At 39.5% G+C, this 25404-nt stretch overlaps 1 protein-coding gene across 3 annotated transcripts in view; it reads left to right on the top strand.

Moving 5' to 3' along the window:
- The first annotated feature begins 295 nt into the window (after window positions 1–295).
- TAB2 (TGF-beta activated kinase 1 (MAP3K7) binding protein 2) overlaps window positions 296–25404 on the top strand; it is a 65367-nt gene continuing 40258 nt past the window's right edge. The window contains exon 1 of one of the 3 annotated variants that reach the window (XM_054162721.1): window positions 296–352. The gene's annotated coding sequence lies outside the window, so the exon portion shown is untranslated. Of the gene's footprint in view, window positions 353–700; window positions 730–977; window positions 997–25404 lie in introns of those variants that run through there. The other 2 variants (XM_054162723.1, XM_054162724.1) reach the window with 2 other exon arrangements.

The following is a 25404-nucleotide window of genomic DNA, read 5'->3' as shown; positions in this document are numbered from 1 at the left end:
GCCGGAGCGGTTCCAGCTGAGGACGGGAGCGGCGCCGCAGGCACCTACCCACCCACCCACCCACTCCCGGCTTCCCCGCTTTTCCAGCCCGCGGCGGCAGCACGGACTCCCCTTTCCCTTCCTCCTCCTCCCCCCACCCCGGAGCGGAACGGCGGCGGCGGGAGGCTGCAGAGCGGGTCGGGTCGGCGGGGTCCCCCCTGCCGGGCGGAGGCGGCGGCGGCGCTGGTGGAGGCGGTAGTGGCGGCGGCGGCTGCTGCCGTGCTGGGGGAGGCGGAGGAGGAGGAGGAGGAGAAGGAGGAGAAGAAGAAGAAGGAGAAGAAGCAGAAGCAGCAGCAGCAGCAAGAGCAGCAGGGTAAGGCTGACCCCCGCCGAGGCGGGCCTGGTGGCAGCTCCCTGGTCTGGTTTCCTGGCAAGGCTGGTCACATCCCTGGGATGGCTACAGGGAGAGGCGCGGAGGGCTGGCCCGGCCCGAAGGCCTGAGGGGGGCAGGGGGCCTGAGAGGCGCAGGGGCCCCGAGGCTCTCCCGAAGCCTCTCTCCTTACGCCCGAGCTCTGCCAGGACGAGAGAAGGGGAGGCCTGTGCGAGGGGAGGGAGCAGCCCCCGGCACCTCGCTCATCCCGGTGTGGTGGGGCGGAGGGGAGTCCGCCTCCCCAGCGGGGTGGGTATGGCAGGGACGGGAAACCGTCGCGCAGCGGGACGTCCAGCGAGAGATGGAAACTTATTTCCTTCGTGAGTCGCTAGAACTTCCTCCGTGTGGGGAGGGATCCGGCGAGGGCGCGGGACGGTGTGCGTGGCGGTGGCCCCGGCCCCGGCCTGCCCCGCGACGGGGGGCTGCAGCGGCCCAGGAGGAGCGGAAGCAGCCTGCCAGCGGGCTCGCCTGGCTGGGGAAGGGAGGGAGAAGAGGGGGACTGGTCTGGCCTGGCGCCTAGCAGGTGACAGGTGTGAGTTCGCTGAGCGAGACTCCGCCATTTGAGGATGAGTAACAGAGTGTCAGAGGTGCGATTTTTTTGATGCCTGGTGTTTTTGTGGGGGCTGGCTGGGTTCGATTCCATATATAGTATATTTAGGACGTTAGTTTCCATTATTCAAGTCAGTTTAATTGTTGAGTAGAAATTCTTGAAATGGTTCTGATGAGAGAGATTTTGAAGGGAAGAGATGCATACGGTTTATTTTTTTATTCCCTTTCTCTGTTTGTCCCTTTGAGAGACCCGAGAACGCTATGCAGAGTTGCGTAGTACTTTGTCTCATTCATTGAAAGGCTCATATGAAAAGTCTGATTGCTCAGTCCTGTTAGATGTAGCAAGGCCTCCAGGGCAGGGACCTTTTGGTTTTTGTCATTCACCTGGGAGCTCAGCTGAGCCTAGTTTGTGCCCAAGACCTATGGGTGTTTCTATTAATAATAGTAAGAACACAATTTTAAAAGTTCTGAAATAATATTTCTTAGCAATAAGTGGGTTTCAAGTATGGTTTTGTAGTCAGTGTATCGTGGACATTTGATACAGACTGAATTAAGCTGCTTCTGAAGTTCAGCTGTAGAATGCTGGAAAGGGTGTTGCTGAAAATAGTGCTTCCATACTCTTGAGTTGTATAGATGTTTGAAAGACTTATGTTAAATACAGAGTCTGTTGTAGACTGTTGAAATTGTTTTGTATGGTAACTTTAGCCACCAAAGTGGTACTGCACGTGCACTACAGTAAGGAAGGCTTGTGACTATAGCAGTAGCAGTGTATGAATGATTTGCTGTGATTTGCTGAAACCAGGAATAATCTCTAACTGGATAACCAGACTTTTGTTTCATATATTTCAGTTTTATTCTTTATCTGTATTACTGTAATTGGTTTTGGTCAGAACTCCGAATTTTGATCAACCTGCTTTTGGCAAGAGGGAAGTTCCACTGACAGATTAGGAGATGCATGTCATCATCTTGAGTAAGTTCTACCCTTTGATTTAAATGAAAGCTTTAGTCATTTGTGGCTGTTATCTTTATACCTGTGAGTGCTCATCTGTAGGTAGTAGCTTGGCTTGCACTGCAGCAAAACACATGTTGAGTTGATTCTTGATTTCTTTTAAAAGCTGAGATGATCTATGTGAGTTTTCTCATGTTGCTTTAAAGGAGAGCCTGCAAAGGGGAAGAGGAGAGGAAGGCTATGGAAAGAGATATTCAGTTTGGATCATCTCAATTTTGCTTCTGAGAGATGTTTGATAAAGCATCATCCCTATAATTACATGTGGGGGCAGTGTCATCTTGTTCCTGTGCTATGCTCCCCTTTCCTACAACAGTGTTCAAAGACTTCGTGAAATGCACACCATTTTCATCATAAAGAAAAATCAAATGGTGGTTCTCCCTTTAAAATTGTGGGTATAAAAACAGAGTTCTTGAAAAAGGGCATTCTTTCTATGATAATGTCTTGGTAGAAGCTTTTCCCAGCAGTGACAGAATGAAAGATAGTGGGTTTTCTCACCATGGCATTGCTTTGAAGGCTAAAGTACTGTGTTCTCTTGTAATAGGCTCTGCCTTCATAGATAACTGGTATGTTTTACAAACTTGAGAATTAAACCTGTCATGTTAAGGAAATTATTCTCATCTTTTTTTTTTTCTGGAGCACTTGAAGAGCTTTTGGCACACTATTATTTTGGTGAGAGTATACTTTGAAACACAGAACTAGACTGTTCTTCATCTTGTTGCAAGTACTGCCTCCTCATTATCTCCATGGTTGGAAACACTGGAAGAAATAAATTGGTCAGATGTGACCTCAAGTTTATGAAATGACTGTAAATTTAGGACTGAGGGATCAGGATGATCTTTTCTGAGCTGCTGCAGGCAGAATGCTGAACTGTGTTGCTGGTGGTGCTTTCACAGGAAATAGAACAAAAATTTCAGTGATTCAGAAATGGATTTTTTTTAAAAGCTATACTCAAAACCGAAATGTTCAATTGATTGATGTGAAAGTTAACTTTTTTCTCCACTAATGTATACAGTGATTCAAGTTGGGTTTTTTCCCTCTTTAATTGCATAGGGGTTATCTCAAATGGAAAAGTATATGCTTTCTTTTTCAAATATGAGAAATGCTGGTGGATGTTCTAAAACATCTTGAACCCCGCTTAACAAACTGGTCTGGATTGGATTCTACATACTTCAATGCAACTGTGAGAGTGAGAAAGCTGTCAGATTCACAGTTGGATAATATTTTTCAAAAACTCATAGAGAGAGGTTTAGTATAATAGTTGTTTCAGTTTTACCCTGTTTTGAGAATGCTTGCCACAAATCACTGGGTTAATAGTAATGCTTTCCCTGACAAATATTTTAATGGACCTTTACCATAATTACAGTAAAATTAGGAACTTTCATTGAACTGATCAACAAACTCAGCTTTCATGCAAGCAAGTATTCTAAACAGTATACAGATGTTTACTGAGTTCTTTCTATCTTTGTGTTACGCTGACTTTGGATTTTGGTATTCCTTAATTGGTAGTAATGGGGTTCCAGTGAGACCCAAGTGGAATAGCTTGACATAATTGAAGTTGAAAAGTTGAAAGATCTGTGTTGTTTATATATGATATCTCAATACTTTTAGGACATGTCTGTTGTTGAATGAATGGCATCAGTCAGGACATTCTTGTTGCCATAAGTGCAGTTAAGGTACACTTAAATATTTAAGATTTTTAGTCTCTGTTAGATTAATTTCCTTTTTTAATTTTTTTTGTGGCAAGAAGTTAAGCATGAAGTAATGTGCTAAATAAACTTTAGTTAGTATTTGCCCACAATTTTATTGAAAAAAAGAGATTCTTTTGTGTAATATGTGCAGTATATCCTTTTCAAAATGCTATGAAAAACTTACATGTCTTTCCTATTCTGATCACAGATCAAATTTCACTGTCCTTAATAATGTGTGGCTTAAAACTCTTTCAGACCCTGGTTTCAGATCCTGGATCCTGCTTAGATCCTAACAAGTCAATGGGTCCAGACAGAATTCATCCTAGGGTGCTTAAGGAGCTGGCACAAGAGCTGGCTAAACCACTCCCCATTTATTACTAGTCCTGGCTAGCTGGGGAGGTCCCAGATAACTGGATGTTGGCCAGTGTGACACCCATCTATAAGAAGGGCTGAAAGGAGGATCCAGAGAACTACAGGCCTGTCAGCCTGACCTCAGTGCCTGGCAAGGTTATGGAGCAGCTCACCCTGAGTGCCATCAAACACCATGTACAAGACAACCAGGGGATCAGGCCCAGCCAACATGGGTTTAGGAAGGGAAGGTCCTGCCTAACCAGTTTGATGTCATTCTATGACTGGGTGACCCACCTGGTAGATGAGGGGAGGGCTGTGGGTGTGGTCTACCTAGACTTCAGCGAAGCCTTTGACACAGTCTCCCACAGCATCCTTCTGGAAGAGCTGGCTGCCCATGGCTTGGACGGGTGTACCTTTCACTGAGTTAAAAACTGGCTGGATGTCTGGGAACAGAGAGTGGTTGTGAATGGTGCTGCATCCAGTTGGTGTCCGGTAACCAGTGGTGTCCCACAGAGATAAGTACTAGGCTCAGTTCTATTCAGCAGCTTTATTGATGACTTGGATGAGGGATCGAGTCTACCATTAGTAAATTCATGGATGACACCCAGTTGGGGGGGAATGCCAATCTGCTGGAAGGTAGGAAGACACTTCAGAGAGACCTGGACAGACTGGGTCAATAGGCTGAAGTCAACAACATGAGATTGTACAAGGCTGACGGCAGGGTCCTGCACATCGGCCACAATAACCCCATGCAGCACTACAGATTGGGGGATGAGTGGCTGGAGAGTGACCAGGCAGAGAGGGACTGGGAGTGCTGGTTGGCAGCTGGCTGAATAGGAGCCAGCAGTATGCCCAGGTGGCACAGAAGGCCAATGGCATCTTGGCTTGTATCAGAAATAGTGTGGCCAGCAGGACTAGGGATATAATTCTGCCCCTGTACTCAGCACTGGTGAGGCCTCACCTCGAGTACTGTGTGCAGTTCTGGGTCCTTCACTTTAAGAAAGATACTGAGGCACTGAAGCAGGTCTAGAGGAGAGTGACGCGACTGATGAAGGGATAGGAGGGAAAGTCTTATGAGGGGAGGGTGAGGGAGCTGGGGTTGCTTAGCCTGGAGAAGAGGATACTCAGGGTAGACCATATCACGCTCTACAACTTCTCCCAGGTACCTTGTGACAAGATGTGAGGGCATGGCCTGAAGCTGTGTTGGGGCAGTTTAGGTGGATGTTAGGATGCCTTTCCTCACAGAAAGGGTAATTTGTCACTGGAATGGGCTGCCCAGGGAGGTAGTGGAGTTGCCATCCCTGGAGGTGTTCAAGGAAAGATTGGATGTGGCACTTTGTCTAGTTGATGTGGTGGTGTTAGGTCATAGGCTGGACTTGATGACCTCAGAGGTCTATTCCAGCCTCAATAATTCTGTGAAGAATTTAATCTTTCCATTATTAAAATCAGTGTTTCAAAATTGGTGTAAAACTTGTACTGCCTTTAGAAAAGCATTAACTTAGGAACACATGGTAGTAGGAAAACCCGGCCTTTTCTATAGGTTGCACATATGGTGTTGGTTTGTTGGTTTTGTTTTGGGGGGGTTTTGTTTGGCTTTGAGGTTTTGTTTGTTTGTTCTTGGGTTTTAATAATAATAAAAATACGAACAACCAAAGCTGCACTTACTAGTTATGATACTGTTAGGCTTGCTAGAATTTGCCACAGGACCAAGCTACTATATGCTCACTAGTTGATGATTTTCTTAAGTCAAACCCTCAAATACTGAGTATCTAAAGCTTCTTTCAAAATTAATCAAACCTGGTGCTATGTTGATGTTGTCTGGTTGGTCTGCTGGGGCTGATGGTGGAGAAAACAGAATTCCACCTTCTTTTCCTCATTGAAGACACAAATTACAGTCTATTTTTCCTTAAAAGCAACTAGGTTTCACAAAAAAGAAGCCTTTTTCTATCATTCAGACTCTTACGCTTTACCATGTGCTTGACAATGGCCAGACCATGAAAACATTAAAAAGACAAGCACAACGTCTAAATGTGGTTTCTTAAACCTTAGTTGATTAAGAATAGAAATTTTTGCATTTTGGCAGTTCAGTTGACTGTTCTCACATGGATAAGATAGATTCTGTTTCGTTTGAAAAAGACCTCTAAGGTTGAGCTCAACTGTCAACCGAAGACAGCAATGACTTTTAAACCATGTCCCAAAGTGTTGAGATGCACCTGTTTTCTGTGTGTGTTTTTTAAAGAAATAGAATTGCTGTTGTTTATACACTGCAAATATGTAAAACTCCATCTTTAATTCACCTTTCTAAAGACCTAAATCTTGATCACTTGTTTTCTTTAATCCTGTATCTCCATAAATTTTGAGCTCATTAGCTAATTTCAGCAAAGAAATTAGCCGGTCTCAAAGAGTTTACATTTTTAATGACACTTCACAAGCTTGGATAGAATTGTTTGGCTCATTGAGGAAGAGAGTGCGTCTCTTTAGGGTAAAGTTTTCCTTGAATTTAGGAGCTACCTGTATTTAGCCTGCCAGCAAAGAGTTATCAGTGGACTAGGAACTAAATGTGAAGTGCAGTACTCTTCTCTAGGCAGTAGTTAGAGAACATGGGAGCTTAGTGGCTACTGCTTGGAAGAGAGGGGTAAGATAATAGGCATCTGGGATACAGGTGGACTGTAACTGCTTGGAGTGTGGCAGGCATGGCTGAGACAGAATGCAAATGTATGGGAAACAGGGCTTTGTTAGTTCTGCTATTCATGGGACTGCCTTCAAGGGGAAGGTTAGCAACAGCTGCCAGTTACAGTTTACTAAACAAAAATCTAGTTACACTAGGTTAACAAGATGACTAAAAAGTAAGAGCTACGTAAGGTAGCTGAGAAGACTGCAGGCCTCTGAAGGTTGTAAGAGTGGTATGCTTTTGCCCATGGTGACAGAAACTCCTAAAGTGAGGCGATTTAGGTGTTTGGTGATCCTATTGCTTTCTGCGTGCAGAGCCTCTTCTGCTGTGCCTGCATATGTGTTTATAGGGAGCCTGATTTGGCATGGTTGCCCTCACACCTAAATGACAGCATATGTAGCAGCATGGGGCAAGAATGTGCATAAGAAGTAGATACTGAAGCTGCATAAGAAATACAGGTTATTCTCAAAATACATTAACAAAAGCTTTATTGTTATGCATGCAATGGTATATTTAATATACTCCCAGGTTTAATTGCTTTATTGGTGAAGATGAGCCATGGTAGTATCAAATTGCTTCAATAAACCTGAAATTATTTGGTTTTTTATTACAGGCTGAAGATTTTATGGAGTTCATTGAATTTTGAAATAATCATTTATCTGGTATACCTGTATTTTGTAGATAATGCTGGTCAAAACGGATAAAAAGCTAATCAGATAGGAGAACTACTTCTAAGGACAAACTTAAATTTTGTTTGCAGCTTTTTTCTTTTTTGTGTTCAGATGTTTTGCTGTTATTGGGTATTTTTGTAGGTTAGTCATAGAAAGATCAAGCATAAATATGTTTAGAGAGTAATTCCTAGGAAAAATCTTAGAGGCTGTCTGTTAGGACTTCTGAGTTTTTCAAAGGACATTGAATTGTATGTATCCCCCAAAAAATAATTTATTGGTGCATCTGTTTATCGGTATTTTCTCAGAATGTCTTTTTCAGCAGAGTGATCTAACTGAAGAAAAAAATACAGTAAGTTTTAGAATCAAACCACTCCACAGGACATTAATACCTGATCTGATACCCCATAAACTATGACTCATAATACATCCAGATAAATTGTCTCTTCCTGAAGCAGCTTGTGAATTGGGGGGAAATCAGTTATGTGATTTCTAATTTAAATGAAGATTAGAAATGCAGAAAAATAGTTTTCCATGTAAGTTCTAAGGCTGATTTCCCCAGGTATTAACTGGTTTACCTATGGTGGGATGGGACACTTCAAAAAAAGTGGCACAGAGTTGTATCTTATGTCAATTCATACTATGTTTAAACAATTAAGCAAAGGCTTCACCTTCTGTGCCCATGCTGGGCTACCTCTTTTTTATAGTCATCTTCTGTCCTTCTACAGCCATAATGATTTTTTTTTCTGTATTTTTCTTGATTCTTTAAAAATGTTCCATGTAGAATTGATCTCCAGCCACCTTTTTATTGACATCCTATCATATTTGTAGGCGAGCTAGAAAAGGGGAGATCTGTTCATTCATATCCGTTCTTCACTCTCCCTTTTCCTTGCCTAGACGATCTATGATCTTTACAACTGAAGCATTAGTACTGCCCTCTTGTTTATGCTTCTTTTTGGCATTCTTTTTTGTTCTAGTCTTGCTTCTTGGAAACTTTTCTTCCTTCTTAAGAAACCAGTTCAGCATTTGTAATTTCTTTCCCATTCTGTTTTCTCTTCGGAATATCAATTGTGAAGTTTGACCCTGCTCCATTTAAACTTTCCTTAGAGAATGAAAAAGTCACAAGCTCTGTACTTTGACTTTATTTGAATTTGTTTAACTCATTCAAACTGCTGCTTTCCATTTGTTGGACAAACATTTGCTTTCTGAAAGAGAATGGTAGCTTATTTTTCTTAGAGAGTCATCTTTAACTGGTTTAAGACTGGGAACAGAGACTCTTCAGCGGCCCAGCAAAAGTGTGCCTAGAAAGGCATTTCAGGTTGCTAAGTACAAAGTGTTGCATTTTGTGTTGGCTTATGAAGCTGCTTCACTAAAAATTTTGATGTTGTCTTCCTGCTTTTAAAAATATTTATCTTTGGCGAATGGGGATAAGATGGTGACTTGTTTGTTTGTGTTTTGTGTATACGCCTCAAACTGTGTATTTTAAACTGTCTTGCTGGAATAATTGCCAGTGCCAGATTATTATATTTTATTTGTGTTTTGGTATTATCCAGAGCGCCTGACTTGGATTAGGCCCTTTTCTACAAGGCACTGTGTAAATATTTATTAAATAAGTCATTACCAGAAGAGTTTGCAGTCCCATGAATAATAAAGATTGTTTACAAAGATGCATATATTGGATCACACAAAGACCTTTAGCAAAGTATTTGCATTATCTTTCATCTGTTACGCCTGTTAGTTTTTTCAGTCATTTTGAACTCTGACCATCCTGAAAAATTAATTGATTAAAACTGTCTTTGATAGCTGTGATTCAGTCTGGTGACTTTAAAGATTTGCCTGAACGACCCTCCCTAGCTTGTATTCATTGGTAGCTGCTTAAGATAGAGGTAGGTCTATCAAAGCTGGGTATTCTTTTGAAGGTTCTGACAGTGTAAGCATCTATGATGCTTACACCCAGGGCCTCAGTCAGAATGGGATTTTATTTTTTTTTTTCAATGAGTTGACTACAAGGAGAAATTTGACCATAGTAAATTTTTAAGCAATACAACTCATTTTGTTGTGTATCTGGATTAGGATTTAGTGTGCATGTATGTGTTAAATGGGTTGCTCAAGAATTACTTCCTGTTCCTCTACAAGAATCACATATTGATTTTCCTTTTCCAGACCTAAAGTGCAATACTTTTTGGATTCCTCTTTCATGGTATTTGGCAAAGTGTGATAAAATACATTGAAGGCACCAGGAGAGAACTGTCGCTTGGGTTGTGGAAATTTCTCTCCTTGCCAGCATCTTGTTTCTAGCAGATGATGTGTTAAGCAGTAAGGTTCAGAGAAAATACTGATGAATTTTCTTCCCCGCCACTCCACACCCCACCCCACCCCTAGTGGGGCTGAAAACCCCTGTGGTTTCCAGACTGAAAGGGAAATATCAGCTCCCCTGATAATGCTTTCATGTATGTATTGCAAGGTGGTGGTGGGGGGAAGAAATCAATGAGATAATCTTCACTCTTCTGATGATGTAGGTCTTGTCAAAGCTGTGAATAGAGTCATCCTTTTTTAGTGTAGCATGCAAAGATTGCTGATACAGTTGCAGTTGCAAATTGGTGGTATCTTTCTGGAAGAGCTTCAGCTTTGACTTGGCTGAACAGTTTTGGTTTATTGATACAAAATATGCTTTTGCTGTCATGAAAGGAATAACACCTGTGACAGTATTTCTATGTAAATTAGATACTTTTGGAGTAATACAACAAAATGGCTTTGAGACATCAGGTTTAAAGCACAACATGTAAGAATTTGTGAGCAATAGGGGCCACTGATGGTTTGCTGTGGCTGGACAGGGAAGATTTCACTGACACAAGCAGCTGGTTCCTGGTACTACTCATCTGTGTGTGAGCCAGGTGACTCTGTACTGGGGGTTAGAGAACTAACCAGAAGTTGATTCTTACTTAACTGTCTTAAGTGAACTCAGAGTGGGAGGGGGGGGAAAAAACAACAAACAAAACACAATCTTTTGATGCTGAGGAGCTGTTAGATCAATGGTTCAATTATCTCACTGAGGGGAATGATTTGCACTACAATAGTGACAGTGCATGGATTTGCCATCCTTTCTCCTTAGTTCACTGGTGTGAGTTAGGGTATGATTCCAGAAATATTTTTTTCTGCAAATCTGAGGTATGGTGAAGTAGGAGAGATGACAGTTTATTAAGCTGATGAAAGCCTGTCATGAAACATTAGACCTAAGAGTGGTGCTATGATAGATGAGCAACAGGACCAGTTGAAGAATTTGTCTCTTCCCTCTGTGACGCTGCAGCTGTTTACAGGATCACCAGCTGAATTGCCAAAATGATGCAAATTAGAAGCTAGCCCTTCAAAAAGTAGGACAGGAACTAGTTTAACTGACTTCACCACAGAACTCTCATATGGGGATTCTGCCATCATGTGAAATCTTCATTAGTGGCCCTCCTAGGTGAAAGATCCCCTATCATCTGGAGATAATCACGGAGTCTTAAATGCTTTCAACAGGCAAGTTTTAATTAGCTTTAAATGATGGTGCCTGTAAAAACCCTAGCAGCCTTCTCTTTGCCCACAAGGTGTTTAGTCTTTAAATGTTATTGTCCTTTTTAAGGAAATTCAGGTCCCATTGAAACTTGTGAAAGCATGTCTAATAGGTAAGTGTAACTGCAGTGAGATATGTAAACTATGGAAAGCGAGACAGATGACAAGAATCATTTAGAATGGAGATGCAGCACTTGTTGACACTTGAGGAAAATGGTTAAAATGGGATAGCAAAACAGATATTTTATAAAGATAATTTGGTTTCATCTGTGTACTACTCAGGAATACTGTTTGAGCTGGCCTAGCGTTCCAGCCTTTTGTAACTTAATTGTTATGAAACTGGTGAATCTTTAATTATAATCTGATACATTAATGCATATAAAGCTTCGTTTAAAGATGTGTGAATTAAAATTAGTGTGTAGGAACATAACAGTATTTGCTAATCTGGCCTGCACGTTCACATTCTAGTCTGGCAGATATTAACAACATTTTCAAGCTCGAGTTTAATGAGTGGCTGTCTGTGTACAAAATGCTGTACAAACCGCAAGTGTTCAAGCCTTATGTAGGTGCTGAATTTTGACATTACTTCTTTCTTGTTTCTTGATTGTGTTTATTATATTGGATTTGGATTTTTTTTTTCTTGGGGATTTTAGTTTCAAGTGAATTCCCTGTGAAAGAGTATCTGAAAGTCAAAGTACCACATAATGATGTTAGCAGAGTTGATGGCGCTACAGACTGGCTTCCTGTTGAAACTGACCAAAAGAACAGGCCAAACTGTAGCCCGTGTTTCTTCGCGGTAAAGCCATTGCAACTCTCCTGAATGTTTGTGGGTTTTTTTTTCCACTCCCCATCAATGAGTTAGGAAATTCTTGCCAACACAAATGACATCTTGAAACTCGCCACTTGGCTCAACTACAGTTAATATTGAAGAAAAAAAACCCAAAACTTTAGCTAGAAAAATATCCAGAGTTATTCTAGCATGAGGTCCTGTTAATTAAAGGACAGTTATCTTCTGTTTTGAAGTTTTTAGGAATCTTAGAGCAAAATAGTATTTCAGCTTTGTCCGTGTGACTTCAAGCTGCTGCCTGTTGTGTGATAAGGGCAAGTCATCACATTATGCTGTCCTGTCAATGAATGTTGCAGAATGTCTACAGTGACAGTTCAGACTGTCAAAATTCACTGATTTCAAAAGCACTTTATCATTTCATGTTTTACTGTTGCAGTACAGCATCTCTGGCTCTTGTGGCATTGTTTTCTGATGTACACGTGTTGACTAGGATTTTAAATTGATTTAGGAGAATTATAGTAGTGTGGATTAGTTTGCCTTCTGAACTTAAGAATTTGTTGCCACTGCTTTGTTATCCTTTCTGAACCTATTGTGAGAAGGAAATGATATATAATTCAAAGAAATAATACTTTGCTTTTCATTTATGGGGGGAAAAATGGATGGTTTTTTTCATACCTTTGCTCTTGCCAGCTCATGATAGAAGTCTAGATATTTTTAATTATGCCTGCTTTGTAACCCATAGCTTAAGATATTTGCTGGACAAGCATTAAAAAAATTGAATGGGTGAAAAATGGAACTAAGTATAATAGTTATGAATCCTTTTCCACTTTATCTTCATGATATTGTTCATCTTATCTTTCAAAAGTCTGTCTAATTCTACGAACAGGCCTCTTATCTTCATTGCAAATGCAAGAAATGTTGTAGTATAAGCTGTGAAGAGCTCTCCAAACTAGCAGAGTTGCTATTCCTCCATGGAGTTGTATAATACTTGTTTGTAAGAAATGGAATCTCAGCTTTCTCTTTAGTGTGCTGAAAATACTCGATATCTAAGTCTTAATGATTCTTATTACGTGTATGTACTTTTCAATGTTTAGTTCTAAAGAGAAAGATAAATATAGCCAATTTCTTAGCTGAAGACTATAAGGTGATAAAATATCCAGAAAATACAGAGGAAGTGCGTGGTAAGATTAGGTATTTAATGAAAGGTGTGAGAAATAACAGTTTGAAATTATTGGCAAGTTAATAATAGAATTTGGCATTTTATTAATTAGTTAAACATTAACTTTCATTTGCTTTTGTATTAAAATGTACAAAGTAATGTCAGATCTGTTATTTAAAAGGTTTGTTAGATTTTGTAGTTTTAATAAGACATGTATGACAGTTGCAGAGAGAACCCTCTTCTGTTGTTTTTTTTTTTCTGCTAGGTCATAATATAATCTTGATTTCTAGTATTTTAAACAATGGTGTATTTCTACACCCAAGCAAGAAAGGGCCTTAGAATTAGGGATAAGACAGAACCCAAGTTGCAAATGTTCTGGATTTTCCACCCCCACCCCCCCCCCATTCCATTTTAATGTGAGATTTGGTCTTTTGTAAATCTTGCTGCTGTTGTGGAAGCCTCTCTTCCCAAGCGGCATCAAAACTGGAGGACATTACTAAGTATAAGCTCTTTATTCGCCTTGCACTATGACGCATCTTTTCTATTCTTTCTCAATTTTCCTCTTGCTTTCCTTATCTGCCTTTTTCAGAGCTGGTTAATTTAAGTTTTTTGGTTTTGCCTATATCATTGTCTTGGTCTTTATCTGGTGTCAGAACCTTTGTAAGGAGATACTGGTTTAGGTAGAAAAGGTAGAAGGTAGGTTAAATTGTAAAAGGATTAGTGGCCATGTTTTAAAGGTTATAACAGCAGAAAACAATAAGCATTGAGAAACCTTGAATACTGGAGGCATTTCAGCTCTTCATAGCTTTCCTCTCCCCTTACCCTGTTGTTGTCCTCTCTCTGAATTCAGTTTAAAAGAAACAGTGGGTGGTGGTAATAGATGGTGGTAGTTCTTTTCTTTAAAGAAGGGTGGAGAAAAGTAGCATTCTCCTGGGAGATGGGAAATATAGGGAGAAAAGAATGAATTTAAAAATTATGTATGATGAGTTCCTAGGTAGGAAAGCTGTATTTTATTCTAGAGGAAAGGTATGGGGGGAAAGATTTGGGAGCTAGAGGAGCAGCTGTTTAGACATCTGTCTGTTACTTTTCACTCCTTATGTATACAATATGCTCCTTGAAGAAAAGCAACAGCAAAATAAGTTGTATTTGGACTCCCATGAGTATTTCTGTATGACTCTTGCCTGTCACAGTCTTGGTGTCAAGTTGTTTTCCAGGTTAATGGATTATTATTTATTTTCTAAAGTTATTTATTTATTTTTCCATACTACCATAAAGCTGGCAGAAAGTAAGTGGAAACTAGAGGCTTTCTCCCAAACGTTGCAGCAGTGGTCTTGATTCTGTCCTTACATATGCTAGTTTGGGAAGTAAGAGCGGAAAGAGTAAACAAATCTAGTCTCTGTGACCACAATTCTCCCTTTCTTTCCCCCTTTTCTATGGCAGCTATTTAGTGAAGTCCTCCATTAGCCTAGGACCTTTAGTCAGTGTAGTTTCATAGGTGAAGACAATGCACTTAGATACAAAATCAAGCTCTGTTAGCCTAAAACTGTGGCAGTCCAGCTGTAGGCCTCTTTATGGGCCCCCTTGATACCCTTCATAGCTGAAGGTCTGTCTTACCTGTCTATTGGTGGTACCATTCTTCTTGGTGGTGTCCTACCAATCTTTTGGAAATTTCTCCACCTGCTCTCACTTCAGGTGCTGTCTCTTAACAGTTGTTTCTAATTAGCTGCTAACAACTCAAGGAAGTGGTTTCCTGTTCTTAACTCCTCTTGTGTTGCTTATGTACAACCTGTATGTCTCTTTCTCTTACCCTAGGGACCCACGTTGTTGATTGTTTATAATAGCTGCCAGATACAGCCATGTGTGGTTGGAGTAGATGTTTAACTTCCTAAATATTTATTCTAGTGCTAAAGTAATGTAAAATCAGAGAAGTTTCTTTTAGTGTTGTGTACAACCTCCCCCCCACTCCCCCCAAAAGACTGCCCTCAGGAAAAACTGAGGGTTAGTAAATCTATGTAAGCTGGCTCTGTTCATTCTCCTGTACTCATGGCAACATTCATTTGATGAAAGCTAAACCAGCTAAACACTACTTCCTCACCCTTTTGTTCAAATCACAGGAGTGACAGAATGCATGCTTGGGAGCAGGAGGAATAACAATGGCAGTATTGAATTGTTTAGGATCTGCACTTCAAGTAGTTTCTGAAATACCCAGTCTTACTGTCACTGAAACATGAACAACTGATACATTTATTAAACCATCTGACATTTAGTAGGTATTTACTCAAATGCTGGATTTACCAGTGACACCTCTCATATCAATTAAAGAAATATTTTGAGTTTTGTAAAGAGGGGAAAAACGGAAAAGAAACTCTTCAACCAGCCCAGAAGTGAAAGTGCGTGACATAATCCTTTGTGCTTCTTGACCAGGAGAGAGTAGCATGAGGATTGCTGGGAAATTGAATCTCAAAGTTCATTAAATAAACTGGAAGGGTTCTCCAGGTGAGTCACCCAGGGTGAAATGAGAAGGGAGTAGAAGTTGCCCTATAGTTGCTTGGTATATGATTAGAGAACAGGAGAGAATTTGGAGCTCATGGTACATGGCTGCTTAGTTGTCTGACTACACACCTGCTGTTCTGTTGCTTTAGGCCTTTCATTCTGCTTGACTCTGTTTCTGTGGGAAGTAGGACATGGGACTTTCTTACCAATACCAAAGTGTCTGATATCAGTCATGCATTTTACTCTTTTTCACTAATTGGAAGTGATAGGTAATACTGTCATATTGATTGCCAAAAGTCAAAGTGTTTTCAGAAGGGTTAGCATACTTTCAAGGAGTGGGTAGATTTCTTTTTTATTTCTTTGCTTATTAGCCTCCTTCCACCTACCCACCTTTTAGTTGATCAAGTTGCTATGGAATGGGACTTAACCATAAGTCTTCACCATTTTTGAGCTTGCAGAATGAGGCATTATTAGTCATACCTGAGGGAAGTAAGAGAATTGGTTTTGATACTGCCTTGAGATTTGTCCTTCTATACCAGTTCCAAGATTAACGGGAAAAGCTTTACAGTGTGGTAAAATGAAAAAAATGAGATTATTTTTTATTATTAAGTATTATAAGCCTTGAAAAGAAAGTTCAAGCATTTTTCTTTAATAATAGTAGTAGTTTTCTCAGGAAAGTGTAGGTAAAATGAAGTACAGCAATGAACAAAGATGATTGCTATTAGATCTTTAGATGTATCTTTTAAGCATACGTTTGGTTATTGTGCATCGTTTCATTTTGATAAAGAAATTAGGCTGACATATAATAATTTTGCATGGCATAGTTTAATTGATAGCTGAAACATTTTAATATGCTGACATATTTTCTGACTCATAATGTGAGGGTTCTGAAATATTGTTTGCAGTGAAACATTTTACTTGAAGCTCTTGAGCAGAAAGAAGCCTGCTGTATGTGGAAGGTCTATAGAGCAAGACAGACTGCTTGCTTTGAGAAGCTGGAGAACTTAACAAATGGGTTTTGGTTAGGCTTAAATTATTTGTTCAATCTCATACTGAAGATTTGTTACTCAATTTTTAGATCAGGGAGAGGAATTGGTAGGTTCTTTTGAAAAAAGGCTGGTGATTACAGATCTTTGTAAGGGAGATTTTTTAATTTCATCCTCCTTCTACAGATAGATATAGTGGTGTTCTAAGCATCTTTGTTGTGTTAAGGGATCGTGATAATAGTTTTCAGGTAGTTGCCATAAAGTCTTAGTAACTTAAATAATTTGGTTATTTCATGTGTGGTATTTATTTTTTACAGAACAGACATGTCTCCCTCAACATTCTTCTTCAGAATAAGGTGGTGAATGGATTTACATGTGGCAGGTGCCCAGTCACCAGTGATGTCCCCCAGGCTTCAGTGCTGGAGGCCTGTCCTTTTCATTATCAATGGTCTGGATGGGGGGGCTGAGTACACTAAGGTGAACAACAGGTGACACCAAGCTACTAGAGGGTAGGAAAAGCTTTACAGTGGGGTTAGACTGATGGGCCAAGGCTCATTGTGTAAAGTTCAACAAGGCCAAATGCCAGGTCCTGCACTTGGGTCACAACCACCCCATGGTAAGTTACAGACCTGGGGATGTGTGCTTGGTACGCTGCAACTCGGAGAGGGGTCTGGGGTGTTGGTTGATTATTGATTGAACAGGAGTCTGCACTGTGTCCAGGTGTTCAAGAAAGCCAGTGGCATCCTGGCTTGTATTAGAAACACGGTGGCCAGCAGTAACAGGGAAGTGATCATCCCCCTTGTACTCAGCGCTGGTGAGGTCACACTTGGACTATTGTGTTCAGTTCTGGGCCATCACTATAGGAAGGACATTGAGGTGCTGCAGTGTGTCCAGAGAAGGGCAACAAGGCTCATGAAGGGCCAAGAGCATATGACCTACAAGGAGCATCTGAAGCAGCTGGGGTTGTTCAGTCTAGCGAAGAGGAGGCTGAGGGGAGACCTTGTTGCTCTCTACAACAATCTGAAGGGAGGTTGGAGCGAGGAGTGGGCCAGCTTCTCCTTGATGACAAGTGAGCAGACTGAAAGAAATGGTTACAATCTGTGCCAGGGGAGGTTTAGGCTGGATGTTGGGAAATATTTATATCAGTAACTTAAGCTAAAGCATTACTGCAGAGGGTGGTTAAAGACTGTTTCTAGTAGGTGGTATTAATTCACCTGTCCCACTCCAAATGTCCATAGTTTAGACTGTTATCTGAGGGTTTTTCTTCCCATTACTTGTCATTTCTCAGGACCATTCTATTCTGTTCTTAATTTTTCTGAATGGTTGTAGGAGGGAATATGTATTCTGCTCTAATTTTTCCCTCAGTGAGCTCCATGATACTTAGTGTTCTTTGAACTCCAGCTTCTGAAGCTAGAATTTGAATGTTCTTAAAACTCAAGCTTCTGTCCTTCAAGGCTGTGGAACATACATAGCCTGCACATACAAAAATAGAAGGCTAAACATTTTGAGGGAGAATCTTTTTAAAAACCATAAAAAAAACCCACAAACAAAACACCCCCACCCCAAGAATTTAGGATTTTCTAGATTAGTTATGAATGCTTCTGGGTTTTTTTTTTTATTTTGTGATAATTTGAATGGATCAGCTCTGGATGATGGGGGGGAAGCAGGAGAGAAACTAGCACAAGGCTGCAATAGTCAGACAAGTTCCTTCACTTCCAAGTCATGCTGTCATAAAATTGTCAGAATGTTTAGAAAAGCATTACTGCTGAATGTGAAGGAGCCTGTGGCTCAGAGTCCAAATCTTCTAGACTTGTTTTACTCTTTCATCTCCCATGCTTTCAGGCAGAGACTCTATGGAGCCTAGTGTCTTCCCATACACCTTAGAATTTTCCAAAAATTAGCTTCTAATGCTTTTTCTGTTTGCTTGAAGGCTGTAACTGCTCTTTGTTTTGAATGAAACAAAGTGAAAGAAAAAGAAATTGCTTTTAGAATTATTTTTATCTTTTTTTCCCTGAAGCCTTTCAGAAAAGTAAACTATTTTTTATGTTTATGGCTTTTTTTGACCATTTCTTTTAAAACTAGAATTGAAAACACTTCCAGCCAGCAAGTTAAAATTGTAGAAGTATCCAAGTCAAAACTTGAAAATCCTTCAGAATACCATGACTTTAGAGGTAGAATACAGATCTGAGCAAAATTGCCACTATTACATGTCTGGTGCCAAGCTTGAAACTGTTATTTTTATGAATTGTTAGATGCCTGTAGTTACAGTTGCTTTGTGCTTGCTTCATGATGTAGACAACAGATTGATTCATATTGAGGTAGAACTGTTCTGTGGATACATTCATGGAATATTTAACACCTGAGATGACTTCATTTTAGTTTGTCTTCCTTCACTTGCAGCTTCAGGTGACTTAATTAAAATTTTAAGAAAAGTAGTGGAGAGATTAATTGGTGTTTGGAGATTACTTTCTGTTCTCTTACCAGTCTGAAGGGTATTAGCCCAGTTGATAACAAAGGAGTTGACTCTTTGGAGATTTATCAGAGGCTTGGAATCAAATATATGTGGGGTTTATTTCATATTAATTCATTATTTCAGACTATATTTTAATCATGAAGTTATTCAAGATTAAGGATTATAGAAGGTACCTAAAGTCATCTGTTTGTTTTTCAAAGGTTCAAGTGTCTTTGTGTGTGTGAAAGTGGTGAACTTGAGAAACCCAACTTTTTATGATTTGTGTAAGCAAAGGTTAGATATGGTTAGATATTTGCTGATGATAGCAGTATAAGTAGTCATTTTACTTATAACTAGGAAGATCCTATTGGGCTGTTAGCTCTATCTATAGTCATTGTCAGTTCCTGTAACAGGAAAGAATGCCAATCCAAAAGTCCCCAACTCTTCTCCTACATGTGGGTTTGTGCTGGCACTTCTTGGATCCCTCATCTAGCCAACTCAATTTGCTAGAGACTAGCTCAGGCTAGAGACTAGCTCAGGCTCCCTGCTTGCCCAGCAAAACAAATATCTGGTGTCCTAGCAAATGGAGTTGCCTGTTTGAAGCAGCCAGTGTGTGGAAATGCCCGTGAAGTTACCATGGAGGGGAAAGACGAGTGGAACCTCTGCCGGTAGGTGGCAGCAGCAACCTGTTGAGCTAGGTTGAATGGGAGGCTTGAGAGGACAATAAAATGAAGACAGGTGTGTCATAAATAGATGAAGAAAGTTCATGTAAGAGGATTTCCCAGCTTTTAATAAATGATGTCCTGGTAAAGGATTTATATTGGAACTCTCTCTGAAAACTGTTGTGGTGCAGAACACTTACCTTGAGGACACTTACCAAAGAGCTCTGCAGTAGTATTTATAAAGAACACCCTCCACATGGCAGCAAGCTGCTGTTCTCTGCTTGTTGTAGGATCTTCAGATTTAGGTGCATCTGTGTTACTTTAATAATATGGTAAGGAAACGTACCATGTTTGTACACGAAAAATAAAAGGTATTGTGTAAACAGGTAATAATTATGTTGACATATATATGGGCATATCAAAATCCATGACTCATAACCTAGTTTTATGCAGTCATAATAAGGTCCTGGAATAGGAACCTAAATGAAGTCGTATGTTCATTGTCTCCTGCAGATTACAGTTCAGTTTAATTGTTAGTTTATCAGAATTCACATGGTAACAGTGGTGCAGTGAAACCTGACCCTGAAGAGGTGCATTCATACCAGATGAAAAAAACAGCTTCCTGTTGTAGAACATAAGTGTGGTTTTTCCTTTACTCTATAGACTACCACAGAGTTATGCTACAGGATGATCAGTAGTTTGAGATTATTTGGTGTAGGGCTGACAAATACACTCTTTATGATTGTTTTATGTGTCTTAATTGCTGAAGAAGTACACACTTTTGTTTAGTAGTTTTATGGGTATGGATTTGGAATTGCACAACCTTAACTCTGCTGGCAGGATAAGCATCTATGGTGGCATAAGTTCTATTAAAGATGGAGAACAACTATCTTAACCTAAATTAAGCCTGTGTCAGTATTTCACACTACACTCATTCCTGATTGAGGTGTTTTGGATTTGTTTCTGATAAAGTCCTAATTTTCATGTGTTATTGTTACTGGTTGATTTTATATTAAACTTCCAACAGATATTACAATGTAATAAAAGTGTTAAGAATGGTCCATCTCTGAGAAGTAACCTCTGCCCAATGATGGCTAGAAAGATTACAACGTATTCTTGATGTTAATATTTGATTCAGAATAGTTTTTATATGACTCATTCTTTAATTACAGTATTTCTCCCTTGAAATTCTAAAATGTACTTTGAATTAAAATTGCTGATAAACATCTAAAGGTAACAGGTGAAAAAAGAAGTATTTATTCCCTAATTCTTTAAGTTGACAGCAGGAAAATGTCTCATGAATGCTTTGAAGCTGTATCATCTTTCTATTTTTTTAATGTATAGCAGTCAGACCTAGCTGTTTGATGTTTAAATGGAAAATTCAAGTTGATTTATTAACTTTTATGAGATGTATATGGAAGCTTGCCTTCGAGTGTGTGTATGTGTAAGATATGAACTTAAATAAGATGACTGCTGCCAAAATGGGTGGTTGTTTTTTCATTTTCTGCTCGGTGTTTTCTGTTTGTTGGTTTGTTTGGGGTTTTGGGTGATTTTTCTTTGTTTGGTGGTTTGGTTTTTTATTTTCTTCTTTCTTTTAAGTAAAAGCGTATATTTGCCTTTGGGTATTAACTGCAATCCTTTCAAAAACTGTGCTGTAACCAGAAGGAGGAAGATTGTCTGCCAGGAGTGCTGCTTTTGAACATGGCAGAGACACAAGTGTGTGCTCCCTGTGTCTTGCGTGCTGTGTTAATGTGGCATAAACCAGCTTCTGTCTGGAAGCCTTATCCACTTTGTGATAAACCTGAGCAGTATTTTGTACACCAATAGCTCTTGTTCCCAGGAGTAGAAAGTCTTCATATCTGCAGTGCACAACCAGCAAGAGTTCATACCTTTTTGTTTCCTTGTACATGTTTATCTAATAGTTCCTTGGGACTGAAAAGCTTGGAAGGATAAAGCTGATCACTAACAGAAAGGATTGTCCTGTTACTGCTGAAAATTAAAGTCTGATCAAAGTGGTAGTGTACAAACAGAGTAGCTAGTATTGTGAGATGAATTTTTTTTGTCTTGATCTTACTTCATCTTCACACAGAAAGTGTGCTTACATGTAAAGCAGCAGAAAACAGATTTTTACTATCCTAGCTTACAGTTTATTTTCCCCTCCTTTCCAACTGTCCAGGATTTGTTACAAGAACAAATGCAGTAGCATCTTGCATGTTTCGCTGAAAGGCAGAGATCCAAGTACAGGTTTTGTGTGTGAAATAATGAAAGAAACAATAAATGATAAAATACACTTGTTCCCTGCAAATGAAGTGATGATGGGGGGCACAGGGAAAGTGGAGCAGTTTGCAACTATGGAGCTTAAGGTAATTAAAAATTTTTTTAATACCCCTTGCACAGCATTTTCTGAAAAGTGGGTGGAAGCCTCCTCTACATTTTTACATGTTTGTGAGGTAATATTCTTCTCTTCTGTTATGCACTATTTGGATAATGTATTTAATCAGGGAATGCCAAACATTTAAAAACCAGGGGTGTAGTTTCATGAGCATTTCTTTCCATGTCAGCACTGGCATAATCTGCCCTGACCTTAGCTTCTTATTCTCGACTTGCTTCTCAGTTGCACTGGTATTACTAGTTAATGTTCCAGGTGGCTATGCAGCAAGGCATGTTGTGGAATTTACCATCAGAAAAATATTATTTTTAACCTGGATCGATTCCCTGACTGGCCTCACTGTTCAGCTGCACAAACAGTTGTGCCAGCACAGCTGAAGGATGCAGACTGCTTAAACTGGTACGGCGGTGGAAAAAAGTGTTGTGAAACTATAGCCTATGGCTTAATCTGTGTATTCTAGGTGTTGTGTTGGTATATTCTGGGACAATTATACTTGCTGACAAAATGCTCCTCACACAGGTGCTGCTTTCATCAGTAGAGTTTATTTTGATTGCAGAAAGGAGAAAAGGGTAGTTGTGGGATTTGCTCTGCTACTACAGTATTGGTAAAATGTAATACATACAACACATGTCTGTTAATTCTTTGCATAGAAAAAAACCTGATTTGAACTGCGATGGGCCATTAGAAAATGGAAGGACTATGAAATCAAGGCATCCTCTGTTTATTTTTGCTGTCTGCTTGGAATATGTGTAATGTTGAGATAGTTGCTTCTGTCTTTCACCACGTTGACGTTCCTTTAGATGATGAAAGATTAATAGCAACCTTTATTTTTTAATATGAGGGCAGCAGGAATTCTTACAAGAAATTAAATTCACAGTTCTTTTGTAGATACTGTAAGAAGCTAAAAATTCTGAAGAGGAGGCTTAAGATTTCAGGAGTTAATGAGATTTCTTAAGAATTTATTTTTTTTCCCTTTTAAATCATGATGCACTTAGAAAGGTTGTTATGTCCACTTGGGAAGTAAAGCATCAAAATGTTTGGCTCTTCATCAAGAAATTTGGATTGTTCTGTTACTTGTCAAATTTCTTACATCCAGGCAATTAGATTCGTTATTTTCTAATCTGGTTCATTCGTTTTAGGTGTCAGTTCACTTCAGTTCTCAGTCTCAAGCTATAAATGGGGATAAAAAAGCAAGTATTCTCCCTTACTTGGAATAGTTCAAGAATTTGTTGGGGTTTTTTTTTATGCTTTGCTTTTCAAAATTGTAATACTGCATATTGATACAAATGACAGTGAAGAATAATTTAAAACTGTTCTAAAATGGTTACATTACTTTTTATTCAGGTTTCATTTAGCCAAAGTAGTCTTCCTTCAATCATCTGTGATACTTAATAGAATTTTTTTTAATGCTATAGTAGTTAATAGTTTTACTCTCTAAGTTGATTAATATCTAAGCTCATACATGACTATAAAACAGTTTCACTGACTTAATTTAGTAATTCTTTTAAGAATTCACTGTATCTATGGTAACAACTGCAAAGAGCTTTTTCTAATTATTCAAAGTTTAAGGTTTCATTAAAATGGAGGCGGGTAGGAAAGCAGCTCCAAAACTTCCACATTTTGTGGTTTGGAAAGGAAACACAAATCTGTTCTTTGTAGACTTTTTTTGCTGGCTCTTTGTAGCTTTCTAAATACTGAAGGGAAATTTTAATATTTGGGTAAACCTACTGATCTGTGCAAAAGTGAAATTGCTAAAATCATTGATACTGGAGGAAAGTATGCAGCAGTTCATAAGCTAGAAGAAATTCTGCGTGAGTTTTCTTTATCATGTCGGGAGAAGACATAGGCAAATCATTTCACTGTAATAGTAGCTTCCATGTTCTTGAATCTATAGGATCTATTTCTAACTTAGTGTTGTTTGTTAGGAAGTTTCTTTACAGACTTTTGAGAACTGTCTTTTGTCTCTTATGGTATAAATTGAGGCACAAAGAATACCTTTGGGAAAAGGCAAGTTGCATTTGTTGTGGAGTTGAAGTAATTTATTGTTAGCTTAGTTTTTACTAGAAAACAGTATACTGAGTAGGATATATTTTAATCTAGGATTATTCACTTTATTATCAACCTAGGCCTAGGAGCATTTCCTAATTCATCATTCTAAATACATACAACCAAAAGGGCAGTGTTCAGGATAGATTTGTTATTTTGGAGTACATTGCTTTGTTTTTTTTCCTGAAAGATAGATAGTTGTATCTTGCCTTTCAAGTTGGTGGTGTTGATACTGACATTTAGTTTTGATTTGGCTGGAACAATCAAATCCTGTTAGGATTCACTGATGGTAAAAAGAGATTGAGTTTACTGTGATGAAACAACAAACCAAGTGTCCATTTCTCAAAATATGTTGTAACATTATGAAATTGAATGGCTGTGGGTTTATTCCTTTTATTTATGATAGCCTGTATAGCATTATGATACTCAGTGGATTCTGTGGAAGACTTGCTTTGTGTTTTACTTGCTTCCTTGGATGCTATCTGTGTTCATTAAGCCTGTCTTGTAAGGACCAAAATTAGTCATGTATTTTAAACCTTTCACAGTATGGTCAAAATTCATGCTTCAATGTCTTTCAAATTTGTGTAGATGTGATTTAGTTACTCATTCCTAAAAACCAATGAACCAAGCTGCTCATTCTGTCTTCTGTGGCTCCCAGTGAAATGGTTATGGTGTCGTGGTCAGTGTTAATAATACTGTTCTGTAATAACAGGAGGTGAGAGGCCCAGATGCCTGGAATTTTATGCTGATTGTCTCATTTGCCCAATCAGTAGAACTGCTCATTTTAAAAATCATTTATCACAGAAACATTCAGGTTGGAAAATACCCTCAGGATCACCAAGTCCCACTGATAACCCTACTCTACAAAATTTACCCCTAAACCATATTCCCAAGCACCACATCCAAATGACCTTTAAACACATTCAGGGTTGGTGACTCAGCCACCTCCCTGGGCAGCACATTCCAGTGCCTGACCACTCTTTCTGTGGAAAATTTTTTTCCTAATGTCCAGTCTAAACCTACCCAGTCATAGCCAGCAATGATGTCTCCCCTCAGCCTTCTCTTTTCCAGACTAAACAGCCCCAGCTCCTTCAGTCACTCTTCATAAGACTTGTTTTCTAGGCCCTTCCCCAGCCCTCCTCTGCACTCACTCCAGCACCTCCACATCTCTCTTTATTGAGGTGCCCAAAACTGGACACAATACTTGAAGTGTGGCCTCACCAGAGCTGAGTACAAGGGAACAATTACCTCCATACTCCTACTGGACACAGCATTTTTGATACAAGCCAGGATGCCATTAGCTTTCTTGGTCACCTGGGCACACTGCTTGCTCATATTCAGTTGCTCATTGATTAGAACCCCCAAAATGGGGGTTATGAGAGTACCCTGACAATGTCAGAATGAGAATGTGACCTTGTTAACGTCAGATTACTGCCTTCTCTACCACCTCAATGAAGGTGTAGTCTTTCAATGTTATTTCATAGTTGTTGCCTTTGCTTTTGTTCTGACGACTTCTCATGTAGTGACCAATAG

The sequence above is a fragment of the Dryobates pubescens genome, chromosome 6 (genome assembly GCF_014839835.1).
Source record: "Dryobates pubescens isolate bDryPub1 chromosome 6, bDryPub1.pri, whole genome shotgun sequence".
Classification (NCBI taxonomy): Eukaryota; Metazoa; Chordata; class Aves; order Piciformes; family Picidae; genus Dryobates; species Dryobates pubescens.
This window is presented reverse-complemented; position numbering and strand designations above follow the sequence as displayed.